The sequence below is a fragment of the Boleophthalmus pectinirostris genome, unplaced genomic scaffold (assembly GCF_026225935.1).
Source record: "Boleophthalmus pectinirostris isolate CB_2022bp ecotype Guang Dong unplaced genomic scaffold, ASM2622593v1 HiC_scaffold_21, whole genome shotgun sequence".
Lineage (NCBI taxonomy): Eukaryota > Metazoa > Chordata > Actinopteri > Gobiiformes > Gobiidae > Boleophthalmus > Boleophthalmus pectinirostris.
The window spans coordinates 28,237,235-28,256,574 of record NW_026571175.1 but is presented as its reverse complement, the minus strand read 5'-3'; positions in this window follow the sequence as shown (position 1 = coordinate 28,256,574).

Here is a 19,340-nt window from a genome sequence, read left to right as displayed (position 1 = left end):
ATAAGAACAGAGCTAAACAAGTCAAGGAATCAGAATACAATAGACGGTTCGCAAAAACCCTTGAAGTGTGAGTCCGGGCACCAGCCAATCAACAAAGAGCCATACATTCTGTGTTGGCAAAGATTCCCGAGATCGAGGATTTAAAGCCGGAACAAAGAGAATGTTTGGTGAATTATCAGAGAGAAGAAGTTATTGTCCTTCTTCCAAGGGGATTTGGGAAAAGCTTAATATACAAGTTATCCTCGTTAGCGGCGCATTACATACGTCACAACCAAATAGCAAATAGCAACGATTGGTTAAAGTTTCCCGCCTACCGTCGAGCAAATGAATTCTGATGCTGCGAGGTCAGATGGTTTCCATGAAGTGAAACTGGCTGATGAATCAGGTTAAGGAAGTACCTAAATCTGTGCACCAGAATACTAATGTAATCTAACCGTTTGGTACAGATACTCCTCAATTTGGTATAATTTGCTAAAATAATAATAATAATTAAAAAAAAAACACATCAAGGAAGTACCAACAATACACCCAGGGATGTGAACAGTGCTAAACAAGTCTGCTGATCTAAATACATGCACCAGAATACTGATGTAACCTAACCTTCCGGTACAGATACTGTTTAATTTGGTAGAATTCTGAACTTTGCTAAAATCAAAGAAATACATCAAGGAAATACCAGCGATACAGCCCAGAATGTGAATCAGAACACTGCTGAACAAGTTTGCTGATTTGTATCTTTTATATGAATAGTCACTGAGGGAAGAACCTAAATACATGTCTCAGAATACTAATGTAACCTAACCTTCTGGTAAAGATACTCTTTAATTTGGTAGAATTTGGAATTTTACTAAAATCAAAAGAAAAAAAAAAAAACACATCAAGGAAGCACCATGATGTGAATAAGAACAGTGCCAAACAAGTCTGTAGAGATGTATCTTTTGTCACTGTGGGGAAGTACCTAAATACATGCACCAGAATACTAATGTAATCGAACCTTCCGGTGCAGACCCTCCTTCATTTGGTTGAGTGTGTATTTTGCTAAAATCAAAGAAACACATCAAGGAAATACCAGCGATACAGCCCAGGATGTGAGTAAGAACAGTGCTGAACAAGTAAACAAGAGTTGTATCTTATATGTTTTATCTTATATGAATAATCACTGTGGGGAGGTACCTCAATACATGCACCAGAATACTGATGTAATCTAACCTTCCAGTACAGATACTCTTTAATTTGGTAGAATTCTGAACTTTGCTAAAATAAAAAGAAACACATCAAGGAAATGCCGGTGATACAGCCCAAGGTGTGAGTAACAACAGTGCAGTTGAATCTTTTATATGAATAATCACTGTGGGAAGGTACCTCAATACATGCACCAGAATACAAAAGTAATCTAACCTTCCGGTACAGATACTCTTTAATTTGGTAGAATTTGCTAAAATAAAAAAAAAAATAAATAAAATAAAAACACATCAAGGAAATACCAGCGATACAGCCCAGGGTGTGAATAAGAACGGTGCTAAACAAGAAAACAAGAGTTGTATCTTTTATATGAAAAGTCACTGTGGGGAAGTACCAAAAAACATGCACCAGAATACTAATGTAATCTAACCTTCCGGTACAGATACTCTTTAATTTGGTAGAATTCTGAACTTTGCTAAAAAAAAAAAAAACAAACAAAACAAAAACAGAAAAATACCATGATGTGAATAAGAATTTTGCTAAACAAGTCTGTGAAGTTGTATCTTTTATCGTCACTGTGGGAAGGTACCTAAATACACGTACCAGAATAATAATGTAATCTAACCTTCCGGTAAAGATACTCTTTAAGTTGGTAGAATTCTGAACTTCGCTAAAATCAAAGAAACTACGGCCCAGGATGTAAATAAAAAGTCTGTAGGAGAAAAAATAAACATAATGTCTTTAAAAAAAAATTAAAAAAATAATAGTAATATATTGCAACTTAATCCAAAAGTATTTTAAGTCCCAATTTTGATGTGTGTGCAAGTTTGATCCTGATTGATCCTGGTTTAGTTCTGACATAGACTTGGTTTAGTCTTGCTCTAGTCCAGATTAAATTTTGCCCAAATTTTTATGTATATAGTGTGTGACGATACTCTGGTCACTCTGGTCCTGGTTTGGTGCTGGTTCAGTCCTGGTTTGGTCCTGATTTGGTCTTAGTTTAGTCCTGGTTTAGTTGTGGTTTGGTTCTGGTTTAGTTCTGGTTTAGTCCTGGTTTAGTCTCCCTCTAGTCCAGGTATAGTTCCAGGTTCAGTCCTAATTTTGATGTAAGCATATATGTAAGGATGAAGGTACTCAAAAATCTGTGCCCACTCCTGGTTTGGTTCTGGTTTAGTCCTGGTTTAGTCTTGTTCTAGCTCAGGTACAGTTCTTGGTTTAGTCCTGATTTAGTTCTAGTTTAATCTTGGTTTAATCCTGGTTTAGTCTTGGTATAGTTCCAAGTTTAGGCACAATTTTCATGCAGCTAAGTGTAAAATCAGCCAATCTTAGCATAAACAGCATTTAGTATTGCTCTACCTGTTCTGTTTGGTTGGTTTTTGTCTGCCGACTCTAACCCAGATCACGTCAGACCCCCTACATCCCCACCCGTGCCCCCCTCTCCCCCCCTCGCCTCTGATCGGGGCCCGTGCCGAGGGTCCTGTCCCCAACGCGACCCCCTAAAGACGGAAAACAGCAGCAGGTCGAGTCCATCACAGGGACCAGAGGAGGCAGAGCTCGGTGACAATACCAAACAGTGGATCTGACAGGGGGATAAGCTGTTTAGATGGAGACAGATATGACAGGTCTGCGGGCGACATTTTAAAAGCGACAGTTTTGGACTTTAAAAAGGGGGTATTTTATTTCTATGGGGAATTAACTGCTAACACATAACATTTAGGCTTTGTTCAGACTGCAGCCTGAAGTGACCCAAATCCGATTTTTTCGCCCCTGTGTGACCTGTATCTGATCTTTTAATGTCTGAAAGACACAGATCTGATTTTTTTCAAATGCGACCCAGGCCACTTGGACTACGTTCAGACTGCAGGGCTTAACGCTCAGTTGCCATTTTTTTGTGAAATCCGATGTTTTTGCGAGGTCGTTCACATTTCCAATTAAATGCGACTTGTATGTGACTCCAGTGTGAACATTAAACGCCCCAAAAGTGTCCCACATGTGACACTGGAGACACGACGACGTCAACCTCATGCTCTGTGTTTACGGAAGTTGTCCAAACATGGACGCGAGCATTGAGCACCTGGTGATTTTAAAGTTCCTCTCGTACCAGAGCCAGAACATAAACAACTTACCTGTTGTAAGGAGGAGATTGAGAAGGAGAAGGACGAGATTTTGGCCGTGGTGTTTTGTGGCAGCGGAAGCGACGTCTGTTGAAAGGAACGTGTGGATGTGGAGACGGAGCCAAGAGTGGTGAGTGGTGATGTGCTTTGCTGCAGTGACACAGAGTTCATTAACAATTTTCACCTACTTCAGCGCAGAATAGTGACGTTTGTGGCTTGTTGATAACGTGTAGGTGGAATGAATGCGCTTTGGCCGTTCAGACTGTTTTCACATGTCAAAAAATCGGATCTCTGTCATTCAGACTGTCAAGAAAAGATCAGATACAGGTCACATGGAAGCCAAAAAATCTGATTTGGGTCACTTCAGGCTGCAGTCTGAACGTAGCCTTGGATATGTGCTCCTAAAACTGATACATATACGATCTTTTGACATGCGACTTCAGTCTGAACGGCCAGGTTGCTTTCAACACAGAGTCAACACAGCCCAACGCCGACACTTTTGCTCACTGAAATAGGCCGCAAAAGACGTGTTTCCTCCTGCGAGAGTGGAAAAAGTAGGCATTCACAAATGTACATAAATGTTGTTCTCGTCATATGAAAATTATGTATGAACTTTGTATCAGTGAAGTAGTGAAGCACATCCCAATCCCATCACTCTTAGCTGCGACTCTGCACCCACACGTTCCTTTCTACGGACGTTTCTGCCACTTCTCCACAAAACGCCACAGCCAAAAACCTCATCCTTCTCCTTCTCAAAACAAATAAGTTGTTCATGTTCTGGCTCCGGTACGACAGCAACTTTAAAATCTCCAGGTGCTCGATGCTCCCGTCCATGTTTAGGCGACTTCCATAAACACTGAGTTGTTGTCGTTGTCGTGTCCTTGAATGTGCATGCGGGACACTTTTGGAGCGTTTAAAGTTCACACTGGATATCACAAACAAGTCGCATTTAATCGGAAATGTGAACGAGCTCGCAAAAAAATTGGATTTCCCCCAAAAATCTGAATTGAGCGTTAAGCCCTGCAGTCTGAACGTAATCTTAGGTTATGTTTATATGTTGATGGTCTGAACAGAAGACGTAAAAGTGTCATTGCGTCTTGTTTGTTTTATTCCACATTTAGATGAGAGTTTTCGGGAGGAAATCTGTGTGCATACTGTGACGCAAAAGTGTGTGGAATTCGATTGAGTATGCATGCCAGGCGGCTCGGCGGTGACGCTATGTGGTGATGTCGAGCATTTCTGACCAGAGTTTTGCGTCTTGGGCAGTGTAGACGGAAACGGTACGTTGGACCATATTCAACTTTTCCACTTTGGACGGTGGTTTCGGATTTTTGCATTTTTAAGCCCCAAAAACGCCGTCACTGTCTAAACGAAAGGCATTTCCGATCAAATATTTTGACATTTTTACCTGTAAACGTTCTTATGCAAACACGCCCTTAGATCACCATTTTATCTTTTATTGTTTTGAAAATGTTATATTCCTCAAAAACATGTATTGACATCTACTAATGAAACTACTGCACATCACATGAAGTTTGTGAAGTTGTTGTGTACAGTTCTGTATCGTGTTTTTGTATATTTATGGAGAATTGTCGTGTGGGAGCGTGGGTGATGTAGGAAATCTTAGAGCTAACCGTGGTTTGAATAGGACCCTGGAGAGATCTCTAAATGACTCAAATTTGCATTGCTGACATATAAAACTACCTCAGGCATGTTTTTGATAAAGGAACAATGTTAAAACATGGTAGAAAGCTCCAAAAAGTCGATTCTGCATAATATCCGCTATTTATGTAAGAAGATTTAATCATATGAAGGGTCACGCAGGGGTCAGTGTGTTTTAACATAATGCTTTGTGTCACCAGAATAACAATGCTGCATGATGTGGCTTTAAAATACATGTTCTGAAAGTACCTACACTGAGCAGAGGGCAGCGGCAGGTCGGCTCTTTGTCACCGATGACAACGTACACTCGGAGAATAATAAACAGACCGGAGGAGGAGAGCGGAGAGTTTGTCTTTTACGGCCAGAGAAAAGAGATAAAACCGAGCGACAGAAGGAGGGAGGAGGAGGAAAAGCTCAGGCAGAGACAGAGGAGCGACCCCCTGTACACTGTCTGAAAACACCTGAGACTTTCAAACACTGGGGGTTATTCTGTAACCCTTGGCAACACATGATGGCAGCTACATGTAGTGTTGGGGAGTAACAGATTACATGTACTAGAGTAATCAGAGTACAAATTATGAGTAACTGTATTCAGTTACAGTTACTTTTTCAGTGAGTGGTAATTGGATCGGATTACACGGCGGTTTTCCTGTTTTCATATTTGGGGCTATATCCCTAAACCAGGAATAAACCAGGACTAAACCCAGGTCTAAATCCAGGACTAAACTAGGTCTAAACCAGGACTAAACCAGGACTAAAACCAGAACTAAACCCAGGTCTAAAACCAGGACTGAACAAGGACTAAAACCAGGTCTAAACCAGGACTAAACCAGGACCAAACCAGGACAAAAACCAGGTCTAAATCAGGTCTAACCCCAGGTCTAAAACCAGGACTAAACAAGGACTAAAACCAGGTCTAAATCAGGACTAAACCAGGACCAAACCAGGACAAAAACCAGGTCTAAATCAGGTCTAACCCCAGGTCTAAAACCAGGGCTAAACTAGGTCTAAACGAGGACTAAAGCAGGACTAAAACCAGGTCTTAACCAGGTCTAAACAAGGAATAAACCAGGTCCAAACCAGGTCTAACCAAGGTCTAAAACCAGGTCTAAACCAGAACTAAATCAGGACTAAACCAGGAATAAAACCAGGTCTAAAACAGGATTTAACAGGACTAAACAATGCTTCGCGGACCGTGCTCCTCTTCTATCAATACTATTTTTAATATGGTTCAGTAAAGACTCGGCCTTTTCTTTGTCTTTTATCAGACAAAACATCTTATGTGAAGATTTCTTTGTCTTTGCTTCTCTACAGCAAATCAAGTAATCCAAAGTATTCAAATTACTTTACTCACTTTAAGTAATTTAATGGATTACGTTACAAACTACATTTTGGTCTATGTAATCTGTAATCTGTAGGGGAATACATTTTAAAAGTCACCTTCCCAACACTGAATACATGTGGGGTCCAGCAGGTTAAAACATGACATAAATCTGCACACAGAAACTTGACAAACCTGATGAGATGTGCAGAAGTTTCATTAGCTGGATGTTTTTGATAAATATAACACTTTCAAAACAATAAAAGGTAACATGGTGATCGAAATATTATGTGTTAGCAGTTACCGGGAACTAAACTTGGCCTAAATCAGAATAAACCAAGCAATTACGCATTAAACCAGGACTATTTTGAAAGCTTAATGATTAGAAAGTGGACAGGGAAGTTCATCTGATATCATACATAAAACATAAAACTCATATTCTGCCAAACACACAGAGGGGAGACAATTTGAAATGAAAAGCTGGAACAAAAAATGAGAAAAACAGCAAAAAAACAACCAGAAAAAAAAAAAAAAAAAATCCTCAAGAGAAACAGAAAATGGTTTGTGTGTCATTCCTCTTCAGTCCCATTAAAACACATGTTTTTCTTTGAAGAAAACCACAGCCGAAGCAGCTGCACTTTCAGACCACTGTGGACCAACAAACAACCAACAATATTAAAAGCTCACACTAATAAACACTTTCTACCTCGATGGGAGCAGAATTAAATGCTCCTTAATTATATTTTGGAGTAGAATAGTTAAGAAAAATAAGTCAACAGCAACAACAAAACTGATCAACAATACACATGATTTAAAAGTACATTATGTGAAGATACCCTAAAAACTGTTCACTCTTGTCCTGGTTTAGCTCTGATTTAGACTTGGATTAGTCTTGTTTTAGTCCAGGGTTAGTTCCAGGTTCAATCCCAGTTTTGATGTGGTCCAGGTTTGGTCCTGCTGGTTTAATTCCCAGTTTTAGTCCTAATTTTGATGTAAGCATATGAACGTACGAAGGCACAAAAAGAGCTGTGTCCAGTCTTGTCCTGATTTAGTCCTTGTTTGGTCCGGGTTTGGCCCTGGTTTATGCTGTTTAATCTTATTTTAGCGTAGAATAGTTAAGAAAAATAAGTCATTAACAACAACAAAACTGATCAACACTACACATGATTTAAAGGTAGAGTATTTGAAGATACCCTAAAAAGGTTTGAGCTGGGTTTAGTTCTGATTTATACTTGGATTAGTCCTGTTCTAGTCCAGATTTAGTCCCAGGTTCAATCCCAGCTTTGATACGGCTCAGGTTTGGTCCTGGTTTGGTTCTGCTGGTTTAATTCCCGGTTTTAGTCCTAATGTGCGATATGTCATTTAAAAACGGCATGACTGAGGGGCGCGTTTATGGGTGTAATTCTAAATCAAGACAAACACCAGTAGGGGGCGCTGGTGTACACTCATTTTGTCCTGGGACTCCTCTCCTCTGTCTGTAAAACTGGTGATCCATCAGACTCACTCCATGATCTAAATCTCCCTTATCACAAACAAATAAGCACAACAGGCATTTTAATGAGACAATTAGGGACGCTTCAAGGTTGGGCTCTAACCTCTCCCTCTCGTGGTTTACTCTCGTCGTCACGGAGATAAGCAAATTCGGGCTTTTCGTGCATCTCAAGTAGAACTGTCCAGAATTAGTCACGTTCTCATTATTATAACGGTAATGTCTGATTGTTAAGATAGAGGTTAATGGTTTAAGAGCAGTGTCTTGTGACTGCTGGAAAAAAAAAAAAAAAAAAAAGGTCTCAGCTTTCTGCAAGATTTATAAAACAATCAGTCAATAATACAATCAATTAAAGCTGCACTGTGAAACTTTTTGGTGGAATGGAAGGTCTGCCTCTTGCGTGTCTCTATGGAAATGTTATTGCTTTTTTATTCACATATATACAAGACAAGAAGGTGAATTTTAGCGAGACATTGAAGACTTTTAGCAGTTAAAAAATGTTACCCTTTAACAGTTAACCACAGTCTTAAAGAAGGAATATTGCGCTTGTGTCTGCTATAAATTTATAATCTATGACACTTGTGGATCATTTGGGCGACGTTCAGACTGCAGGGCTTAACGCTCAATTTGGATTTTTTGGAAAAAAATCAGATTTTTTTGCGAGGTCGTTCACATTTCCAGTTAAATTTGACTTGTATGTGATCTCCAGTGTGAACTTTAAACGCCCCAAAAGTGTCCCGCTTGCGCATTGGAGGATGCGATGTCACACGAAGCGAGTGTGCTCAATGTTTACGGACGTCGCCAAAACGCTGGGTTTGTCTCCCAAAATACGGTCCAGTTCTTCTTAAAATGGGCAGGTTACTCGTCCACAACTGCTTCGTTTGTTCGAGTCTTTAGCCTCCTTGTATTTGTCTCGCAGGCTCTGTATTTTTTGTTGACATTTGGGCCAGGACCGTCTGTAGCCGAGCTTGGACATCTCAAAAACTGCCTGGTTCCGATAAGACCGCTCCAATTTGGCCTGAACGCAGCGATCCCCCCAAATATGAATAAACTCTCTAACCTCACTTTCCCTCCATTGACTAGATTCCGAGCCTGAAGTGTAGGTGGGATGAATGTGACCTGACCGTTCAGACTGAAGTCGCATGTCAAAAGATCAGATATGTATCGGTTTTAGGAGCACATATCCAAGTGGCCTGGGTTGCGTTCGAAAAAATCGGATCTGTGTCGTTCAGACTATCATTAAAAGATCAGGTACAGGTCACATAGGGGCAAAAAAAATCTGATTTGGGTCACTTCAGGCTGCAGTCTGAACGTAGCCTATGTTAGAATTTGCACATTTCATCTCAAATCGCACAATAGGTTCACTGACTTCCGTGTTAGAAAACCGTGATGCCCAGTGGAAGCTGAAGTCGCCATAAACATCGTCACAACAAAAAGCCGTGCAGCTGTCAGCACCTCCGATGCATAGCTGCAGATCAAACTAGTAAGAAGTGGATTTTTGTTCATTTTTACCAAAATATCTACTACTGCTACTGAATCCTGTGCATATCACTGATTAAGGAAATAAAGTTAAACAACAATGTAAGTACAGAGCAGTGGAGGTGTACCGTAGCATTGAAAACAGAATGATCTGCAAAATGACGTCTTGCAAAGTAATTAAAGATGACTTAAACATGCACAAATTACTCCAAATACAACGGCGAGAGGAAAACAACTATAACATTGTTAAAAACTCTGAAAAGTTAATTTTGCGTAATAGGTCTGATTTAAGAATCAAGAAACCAGGTTACGGGTCAGATCTGTGAAGAGGCTGGCGTGTTTTTTGCAGTAAAATCACCTGTAATTGAATAAAGAAGAAGTTTAATTAATGTGCCTTAGAACATCCCAGGCCACGCAACAACATTCCCACAGAGACAAGCAAGTAGCAAACCCCTTACCAGAAAAGTTACATTGCATAGTATGTCTTTAAAGGTGCATTGCGTAACTTTTCTGATGGATGTTCTGTTAGATGCTTGTCTTCTTCTTTGTCTGTGATGTTTCACAGCATGGTAAACCTTTCTATCTTCATGGAGACCAAACCAGAGCAAGTTACAGGTCAGATCTGTGGAGAGGCGACCCTCTCACAGTCAGAATACATGTTTTTCTAGGTATTTTTGAGCAATGTAAAACCAACTATAATTGAATAAATGTAAAGCAGAGCTGTTTAATGTCACACTGCGGAACTTTCCAGGCTGAAACAAGCATGCGATGGACCTCCAGCCGAAAAGTTACCACCTTTAAACTGTTCCTACTTACTGGCTTTGACCTATTTCTTATCCTTACATGTGCCACACGAGGCCACATTTCCAACCTGGGGGGACTATTTCCTTGTGTGACGCAGCGCAGCCGTCTGAAGTGCCTCCTCCGCCTCCAGGTGCGTATGAAAACTCAGCCTGTCGACTTTTAAAAGGAACTCTTCTGTGAGTTGGCAAAAACCTGTCCGTGTCTTGAAGCATATTTGTCGAGGCGGCTAATATTTCGGAACAGGTGCGTTTTGTTTTTGTGCTGAGAAAAGCAGAAACTCTCGTATTTATAGATGTACAGATGCAAGCGTGGATTCATTAATTAACAAAGCTTCCGCGGAGAGTGCTTCAGCGGAGTTTTATTTAAAATGAGGCTGTGGAAAAAAAAACAAAAGTCGGAGGGGTGATGAGTTTGGGAGCGGGGTACATGCTCGCTGCACCACTTCGGGATTCATTATAGGTGAAAAAGTGGTGATTACAAAGTGCAGATATTTAGATAAATGACGCTGAGAGGGAGTTTGCCCACAGGAAGATTGTAGAGCTGTGCACAAAATGGAGGAAGTCAGAATTTAGTCAAAAAGGACCGATTTCTTCAAAAGTGCATTATGTAACTTTTCGGTAGGGGGTCCATCACCTTCTTGTTTCTATGGAAATGTCATTGCACAGTACGACAAACAGATCTACTTTACATTTATTCAATTATAGGTGGTTTTATAGCTCAAAAATACCTAGAAAAACACATATTCTGACCGTGAGCGGGGTCGCCTCGCCACAGATCTGACCTGTAACTTGGCCTGGTTTGGTCTCCATGAAAATAGAAAGATTTAATGCCAAACTGTGAAACATGCAAGACACAGAAATGTTATAATGTTGTTTATTTGTCGCAAACATACCTGGAGTTGTGTTTTGTTTCATTCACACATATTTAACGCACAAACCCTGCTTATTTTTAGAGTTTTTGGAAGAGGATTGACATACATGCCTGTTTTTTTTTTAGATATTTTTGAGCTATAAAACCACCTGTAATCATGAGTGTAGTGGGTGTGGTGCGTGAGGTTCACCGTCCACCCACTTCTCTCGACGTGAGATATAAAAAAATAACAAATATAAAATAGCTACAACTTAAATGTCAAACCAAAGCTACTGGCAATGATGAAAACAACCTGCATAGACTCATGAAATCTGCAGTACTGTCCTATAATGACCTGAGACATGATGGACCAGGTCTAAGGAAGGACTAAACCAGGACTAAACAAGGAATAAACCTGAACTGAATCAGGACTGAGTGTCAGGATGGACCCGGAGGTGCGCCCACGTAGACCATCGGGTGACCGCTGGCAAAAGGACCAGTCGCCCGATCACGCTTCGTGGACACCCTGCTCCATGAGGTTGAGGTTCTCTCTCTCGCTCTCAAGTCCAAGATTAGTCCTGGTTCAGTTCTGGTTTAGTCTTAGTTTAGTCTTGGTTTAGTCCTGGTTCAGTTCTGGTTTAATCCTTGTTCAGTCCTGGTCCAGTCCTGGTTCAGTTCTGGTTCAGTTCTGGTTCAGTTTTGGTGAAGTCCTGGTTCAGTCCTGCTTCAGTTCTGGTTTAGTCCTGATTTAGTCCTGGTTCAGTCCTGGTTCAGTCCTGGTTCAGTCCTGGTTCAGTCCTGGTTCAGTCCTGGTTCAGTCCTGGTTCAGTCCTGGTTCAGGCCTGGTTCAGTCCTGGTTTAGTCTTGGTTTAGTCCTGGTTCAGGCCTGGTTCAGTCCTGGTTCAGTCTTGGTTTAGTCCTGGTTCAGGCCTGGTTCAGTCCTGGTTCAGTCTTGGTTTAGTCCTGGTTCAGGTCTGGTTCAGTCCTGGTTCAGTCCTGGTTTAGTCCTGATTTAGTCCTGGTTCAGGTCTGGTTCAGTCCTGGTTCAGTCTTGGTTTAGTCCTGGTTCAGTCCTGGTTCAGTCCTGGTTTAGTCCTGATTTAGTCCTGGTTCAATCCTGGTTCAGTCCTGGTTCAGTCTTGGTTTAGTACTGGTTCATTCCTGGTTCAGTCCTGGTTTAGTCCTGATTTAGTCCTGGTTCAGTCCTGGTTCAGGCCTGGTTTAGTCCTGGTTCAGTCCTGGTTTAGTCCTGATTTAGTCCTGGTTCAGGCCTGGTTTAGTTCTGGTTCAGTCCTGGTTCAGTCCTGGTTCAGTCCTGGTTCAGGCCTGGTTCAGTCCTGGTTCAGTCCTGGTTCAATCCTGGTTAAATCCTGGTTTAGTCCTGGTTCAGTCCTGGTTCAGACCTGGTTCAGTCCTGGTTCAGGCCTGGTTTAGTCCTGGTTCATGTGTTGTAGTCTATAATTTATGTTCTGTAGTTGATTATGAACAGTGTTAATGTTAATAACATGATTTTGCATCATTTTGAGTAAAAAAAAAATCATCATTTTTACCGGGCTGGCATCTTTATGTTTGTACTGAAAGTGATTATTATTATTATTTTTTTTTTTTTGGTAATCAACAAACAATCTTTATGACACCTGTGTGTATTTGGGAATGTCACGTTGACTTGGGGGACGGTGGTGGGCAGGCGGGATTCATGACGTTACGAATCGCGAACCCCCACTTAAAAAAATCCCCACTGCACCACTTCCACTAATTGAATAAATGTAAAGTAGTAAAGTAGAGCTGTTTAATGTCACACCAAACCAAACTAGACCAAGTTACAAGTCAGATCTGTGGAGAGGCGACCCTACTCACAGTGTTTTTCTTGGTATTTTTGAGCTATAAAGCCAACTGTAATTGAATAAATGAGCTTTTTAAAGTCATACTGCGGAACATTCCAGGCAAAGCAATGACACATCCATAGAAACAAGCCGGGACGTACCCTCCACCAGAAAAGTTACACAATGCACCTTTAATGCGGTCATGTAGTGTCAAACTTTTCATGGGCGTATCACACGACCGCAGCCTATCATTTTGTAATAAACAGGAGTGAGTAAAATACAAGTCGATCCATTATTTTCACAAACCATGCTTTTCCGTTGTTCAGAATATGTATGTGAGTCATGCTGTAACATTTTTCTTGGCGCAAACTCGAAATAAAACGAGTCAATCAATAAACCGCCCCGGCCTGATCTTTTTAGGTGATAGGGTAACTCATTTCTGATTGAAGAGAACTTACAAAGCTGCACTTCCAGAAATAGAACGCGGGCATTCAATACTACACGGCTCCCCTTTCAAACTTGAACACTTGAAGTCACAATTCGCCCTTTATTCATCTCAACAGACTTCTCGTTGTTTTTTGCGGCGATTGCGTGAACTCACAAGGATCATCGTAAAAATACAGACGCGATTTTAGAGCACGAGCCGCAATGAAAAGCCCGTAACCAGCTGATCTGCGTGTGATAGATGAAGCGACACAGGGCCCATTGTGAGCCGCCATTTCCGAGCGATGTCAAATAAACGTTACAAATGGTTGCCACGGAGACGTTCACGGCGGATATAACAGCCTGGTATGCGCATTACAGACTGCACAGTGTATAATGTTCAACAACAATCAATACGGAGAAATAACAAGGCTGGGGATAGGGGGCTTCGGGGGACAGAGAGACCGATCTGCGAAAATCAATCAGCGGTCCGTGTCCAAAACAGGATTCAAATAAGACAAACGACCTCCTATATGCAATTAGATATGATTTATGTGGGTCGATAATGTTTTAATTATCATCTAAATAAAGTCGTACGTTGCGCAGTTGATTGGCAATGACACGGAAACTGGACTGAACTGACGCCAGGCTCAAAACGAGAATGTTTGCGAATCATAGTTTCTCGTGCCGATAGTGTCTCCAGACGGGTGGACAGGGACCTTGAGGTTTGATTAAAGGGAGATTGAAAGTAATATTATGACAAGAAGAAGAGAAAAGAAAGAAACTGCTGGTCTGTGTCGCGTTTTAGACAGACATCTTATAAATGAAATGCAAAGAAAATGTACATACGATTCGAAGTCAGACTGAGGCGACCTTGGTTAAATAATTATATAATATGAACATAAAGATGTAGTAGAAAAGAAATAATTAGACCTCTAGAAAGGCTCCATCTCAAAAGGATATGTTTTGCTCCTCATCTAAGGCCCCATCCACACTAGTACATATATAGAGTCGTTTTCATTGCGGAATGCAGTGTTCGTCCACGCTAATCCGATGGAAAATGGCTCCAGAGACAAAACGATCTGGAGCCGCCAGCTACTACGAATTCGTCTGAGTGCAGATCTGATCCGGCACTGAGTGGACGCCTGAAAATGCTGATACACTGATGTACATGTATGCACCGCAAAGAAATTCAACTCCGAAACGCTAAGAGGCTAGAACAGGGGTGTCAAACTCATTTTGGTTCCGGGGGCCGCATCCAACCGACTTTGATCCCAAAGGGGCCGGATCAGAAAACTCATGTCATATAAACCCCAAAAATAACAATAAGTTCAAATATTTGTGTAGAGAAACACAAATCTATTACAGAAATCTTTTTTAATTGATGAACTCTTTCTTTTACAAAATATTATAATATTATGAACAACCTGAAACCTTAAGAAAAATTCTATTTCAACACAATGTTTTAACATGAACTTGTATGCAGACAGGAATAAATAAATTTTTTCTTGTAAAATCCTGTACTCGGCTCCACTTTTCTCATGTTGGACATTTTTCTGATGAGGGTGTCACAGTCAACAGTCAAAATGATCGTCCTTTAAGAGCGTTTGGAAAGAGACAAGTCTTCATTTGTGCTGCTCTGGTGGGAGGGGCCACGTACAGAGACGCTGGAGACGCTGCTGTGATAAACACCACAGAAAATTAACAAGATTTTAATAGAAAATATAATTAAAATATGTTAGTAGAAACTCAGCCGAGGGCCAGATTAAAGGTCTTGGAGGGCCGGATCTGGCCCCCGGGCCGTATGTTTGACACCTGTGGGCTAGAATATATGTCCATTCATATATACAATCTATGTGTACGACCTGCAGACGGATAATCTCTGAAAAGTTTGACATGAACCATCTCCACCGTGATAGAAACACAGAACAGACTCACCATCAGCAGAACAACCCCTCTGTCACAGAAAGAACACTCATATTCCACGGAGTCGTGTCCTTTTGTCCGTCAGAAGCTGAACCGCATCAGCGCACAATAGCGAGCAGTTTTTTGAGCGCTCAGTTTATGCAAATGAGCCATGCGGTTTTAAGTTTAGTTTCTGTAAAATGTAAACAAATATGCTCAAAGCTGTGTGGATAGGGAAGGACTGCGGACACAGAGCCGATGTGTGTGGACGCAAATAGTTTCCAATACAGTGATACGGTGATTCGTTTCAGTGTGAACGTAGCCTAAATCTGTGGTTACCATGGTTGTGGTTGGCTGCTCTTGTGGCTGACCCACTGGCACACAAAGCTGTTTTTTAAATAGTTCTATAATTATATAATTACTGAAACAGACAGTCCAGAATTTTGGACCTCATTTCCTAGTGAGCCAGAGTGTTGGAGACGTGTGGAGACACTTTTTTAAATATTCCATCCAGTCCTTGTATTTGCAGAGGTCACTGGTGCTAGGCTAGTACATGTCAATGGTCATAGTTTATCCTGCCACTAAAAACAGTCTTACCCACTCCACAAAACACCAGAAGCAAATCTATTATTACACCAGACTGTCAATGTAAATGTCTGTGTTGATAGAATAATTTTAGAAGTAAAACCAACCTTTCATTTGAAGGATTTATGTCTGAGCAGCAGCAGAGAGTTGTACTTCCTGATAGAAACCTCAGCAGCGGCGGATTGATATATGAGAAAATAGTCCCTCAACATGCCACAATTCATGTACTTACCTAGCAAAACTCATCTAATGTACTCAGAAATTACTATCTGACAAATACATAGATAAGAAAAAACTGTTTTGTTGAAATCATGTTTAAGATATCAGAAAAATTTTCTTTTGAATGAGTCATTTTTATTGAACACTTGGACAGAATTCTACCTAGTGTGATGTCGTCAGTATGTTTGAGCTCTGTACTTCCTGTAAGTTTCAACATATTTTTCAACTTTTAAAACAACAATTTATATTTACAGCAGTTCCCATCAACAATCCCACCAATTTAAGTCAAAATTAGAGAATCATAAACATCTGTCATGCGCACTTTGACCAGAACCCTGTCAGAAATGAAGAAGATGTCTGAAGGAGTGGTGAAAAGTTTACAGAATTCAGTTTCTTTTCGCAATTCTGGAATACTCAAGTACTGTGAATACCACGAGGACGTATATGTGAGGACATCAGCAGTTTTCAGTGAAGGACAGTGAAAAACATTGAAGGACAAAATGCAAATCCTTGTTGACACTAATACACTTTATTTAAAATGCTGTCTCCATTCACACAGTTTCACGTGTTACATTCTTTGACACAATGTTCAAATTAAACTGGTCCTCAGGATTATCAAGTTGTTCCAAATGAAATCATACTGTATGTGAGATTTACCTGTACCAAAATGCATCGTAGAGTCTGCAAACTCTGAAAAGAAAACACCAGGTAATATGGCAGGGACTGAATAAGGCAAGAGTGATCCATAACAAAGACTTCGCAAACTCCAATTTAGAAACAAAAACGTCTAAAAACATCTCAAAATTTGTTAGAATCTTAACTCGTATAGAAGTAGCAAGTGATTTTGAGTTAACTCATTTTATTTTTAAGACTAGACCGATTGATTTTGATAATATTTATTTTTCCTCATCCCAGCCACAGATAATTTTGCTTGAAAAACAACCAAAAAAAAAGACATAAATACCTTTAAACAAATACAGTTTTGCAGGTAAATAATCAAAGCTACACAAGGTAAAACATAATATTTTAAAGGTGCATTGCGTAACTTTTTGGTTGGGAGTCCGTTACCTGCTTGTTTCTATGGAGACGTCGTTGCTTTGCCTGGAATGTTCCGCAGTATGACTTTAAAAAGCTCATTTATTCAATTACAGTTGGCTTTACAGCTCAAAAATACCAAGAAAAACACTGTGAGTAGGGTCGCCTCTCCACAGATCTGACTTGTAACTTGGTCTAGTTTGGTCTCCACGAAGATATAAAGGTTTAATGCCATACTGTGAAACATTCCAGCCAAAGCAATAACATCTCCACGAAGAAAATTTGACGGTCTCTTCACCAAAAAAAGCTACACAATGCACTTTGCCCTACTAGTCGAGAATTAAACCCAGAACCTCTTGGCTCTAGGGCAGGAGAACTAACCCCTATGCCACTCTGTCCCCCACACACAACGCTACTGAAACTTGGATTCAGTTTTGGGATTACACCTACGCCTTTGAGAGCCTTTTTTCTCTCCAGAACATGTGATAATCTGATCCATAGCCCGGAACATTCTCAGGGACACGGGGAGAATGGGCTCTTCAAAACACAACACATTTCCAACTATTCTATTTCCTCTTGTTCCTTTTGACCCAGTTTTGGAACGTGAATGGACCAGTTATCCTCGGCACATACCAGAACGACTGTGTGCTAAGCTGCCCATTATGGAAGCAGCAAATACAATATGTGTGTGTGTGTCACTAGAAAAATACTGCATGGATGTCTAAGGATAAAATTATGCAAAACTGACTCTTGTGAGCTTTAAGTCGTGTTATAATGCTGTAACTTCCTCAAAAACATGGCTGGAGTTGTGTTTTGTTTCGTTCACACGTGTTTGAGTAACTATTTATTTTTAGTTTGTCGACGTCCCTAAAGCTCAAAATGCTCTGTTCCAATTTGTGATGTCATGTAGTGGTAGTTTTTAAGTTAACGGCTTAATTTTACCTTTTGTTCAGTAGATGTGGGCAATTCCAGGACTGAAATCTTCCAAATGATTGTAGTGAAGGTGTGTGGAGTTTAAAAACACTTCTTGTATGACCACATGACTTCGCAAAGTGGAAGAGAGCATCTTAAGCTTTAAACTGGGTGAACACTGTGGGATTTTTGGCCCTTTTTGAGCCGATTTTTTTGAGCTGACTGTTTTTGGGATTAGGCTGATTTTTGTCTTAATCGTGTGTCGTGCTTCGTGGTGTACATGGGGTAGAGTCCTGCACGGGTCCATTTTTGGAGACCCGCACCTGCCCGTTAACCAGTGATTATATCAAACTTAAACCTGTTACCTACTTGGACCCATTAACTTTTCCACCCGTTACCCGTTTGTGCCTATGATAAATCACACACAGATTAAAAGCAATTTAACTGAAGCATCCATCAGAATACGGATTGAAAAGTTACGATTTAAAGAATTACAATAATGAAATGAAATGACACGGTTAAGATTTCTTCAGTACGAATACAAATTCACAGACGCGACTGTCACGACTTCACAGGCTTTATTTACTGAGCAGAAGAAACATTGATCAAGATGCCGGACTTTTGCGCCATTCATGCCACGGACTGAACCAGGACTAACCTAGGACTGATTCCAGGACTAAACCAGGACTGAACTGGAACTGATTCTAGGACTGAACCAGGAGGACTAAACCAGGACTAAATCAGGACTAAAACAGGACTAAACCACGTCTGAAGCAGGACTCACTGTTGGGACGGGTTCAGAGTTGTGCCCGTGTAGACTGTCAGGTGACTGCAGGAGAAAGGACCAGCGCAGAGCTCAGCACCTCATGGAGGTAAGCGCAGCCGTCACCCGATTGCGCTTTGCAGACACCCTGCTCCACGGGCTCAGGGTTTTCTCTCTCTTAAATCCAAGATTAGTCCTGGTGTAGTCCTAGTTTAGTCCTGATTTAGTCCTGACCCGCCTGTGTGTTACTACTATCTGCCCGCATACCCACCCGGAAAATTCCAGAATGTTAAAACCCGCCTGTTTCAGCAATTGTCTGTACCCGTCGGATACCCTTGGGTACCCGACACCGTGCAGGACTCTGACGTGTGGTAACGAGAAGCGATTAATACCTCACGACCAACTCCCAATCGGCAATCATAGTTCGCAAGAATATCAGACCTGTTGTTAAATCCAGTCGCCTCTCGTGAGGGTTTCGCTCTGTTGAAGTCGTTCAAGCGTGAGAACACGAATCGTGAGCTGTGAACTATTAAACCCTGCGATGTGGTCGTACACTTTGAGCTGCGGCTGAGTGAAACAATCGAAAATATCTCACAGTGTACGTTTGGCAATAGGGATGTAGACAGACTAATAATAAAGTCTTACTCAAACATGTGTGAATGAAACAAAACACAAGTCCAGGTCTGTTTTTGAGGAGGCAACATCATTAAAACAGATCAGAAAATACTGTAGTTTTGGCCCTTTAAACTGACTTGAATTTAGAATATGAATCTTT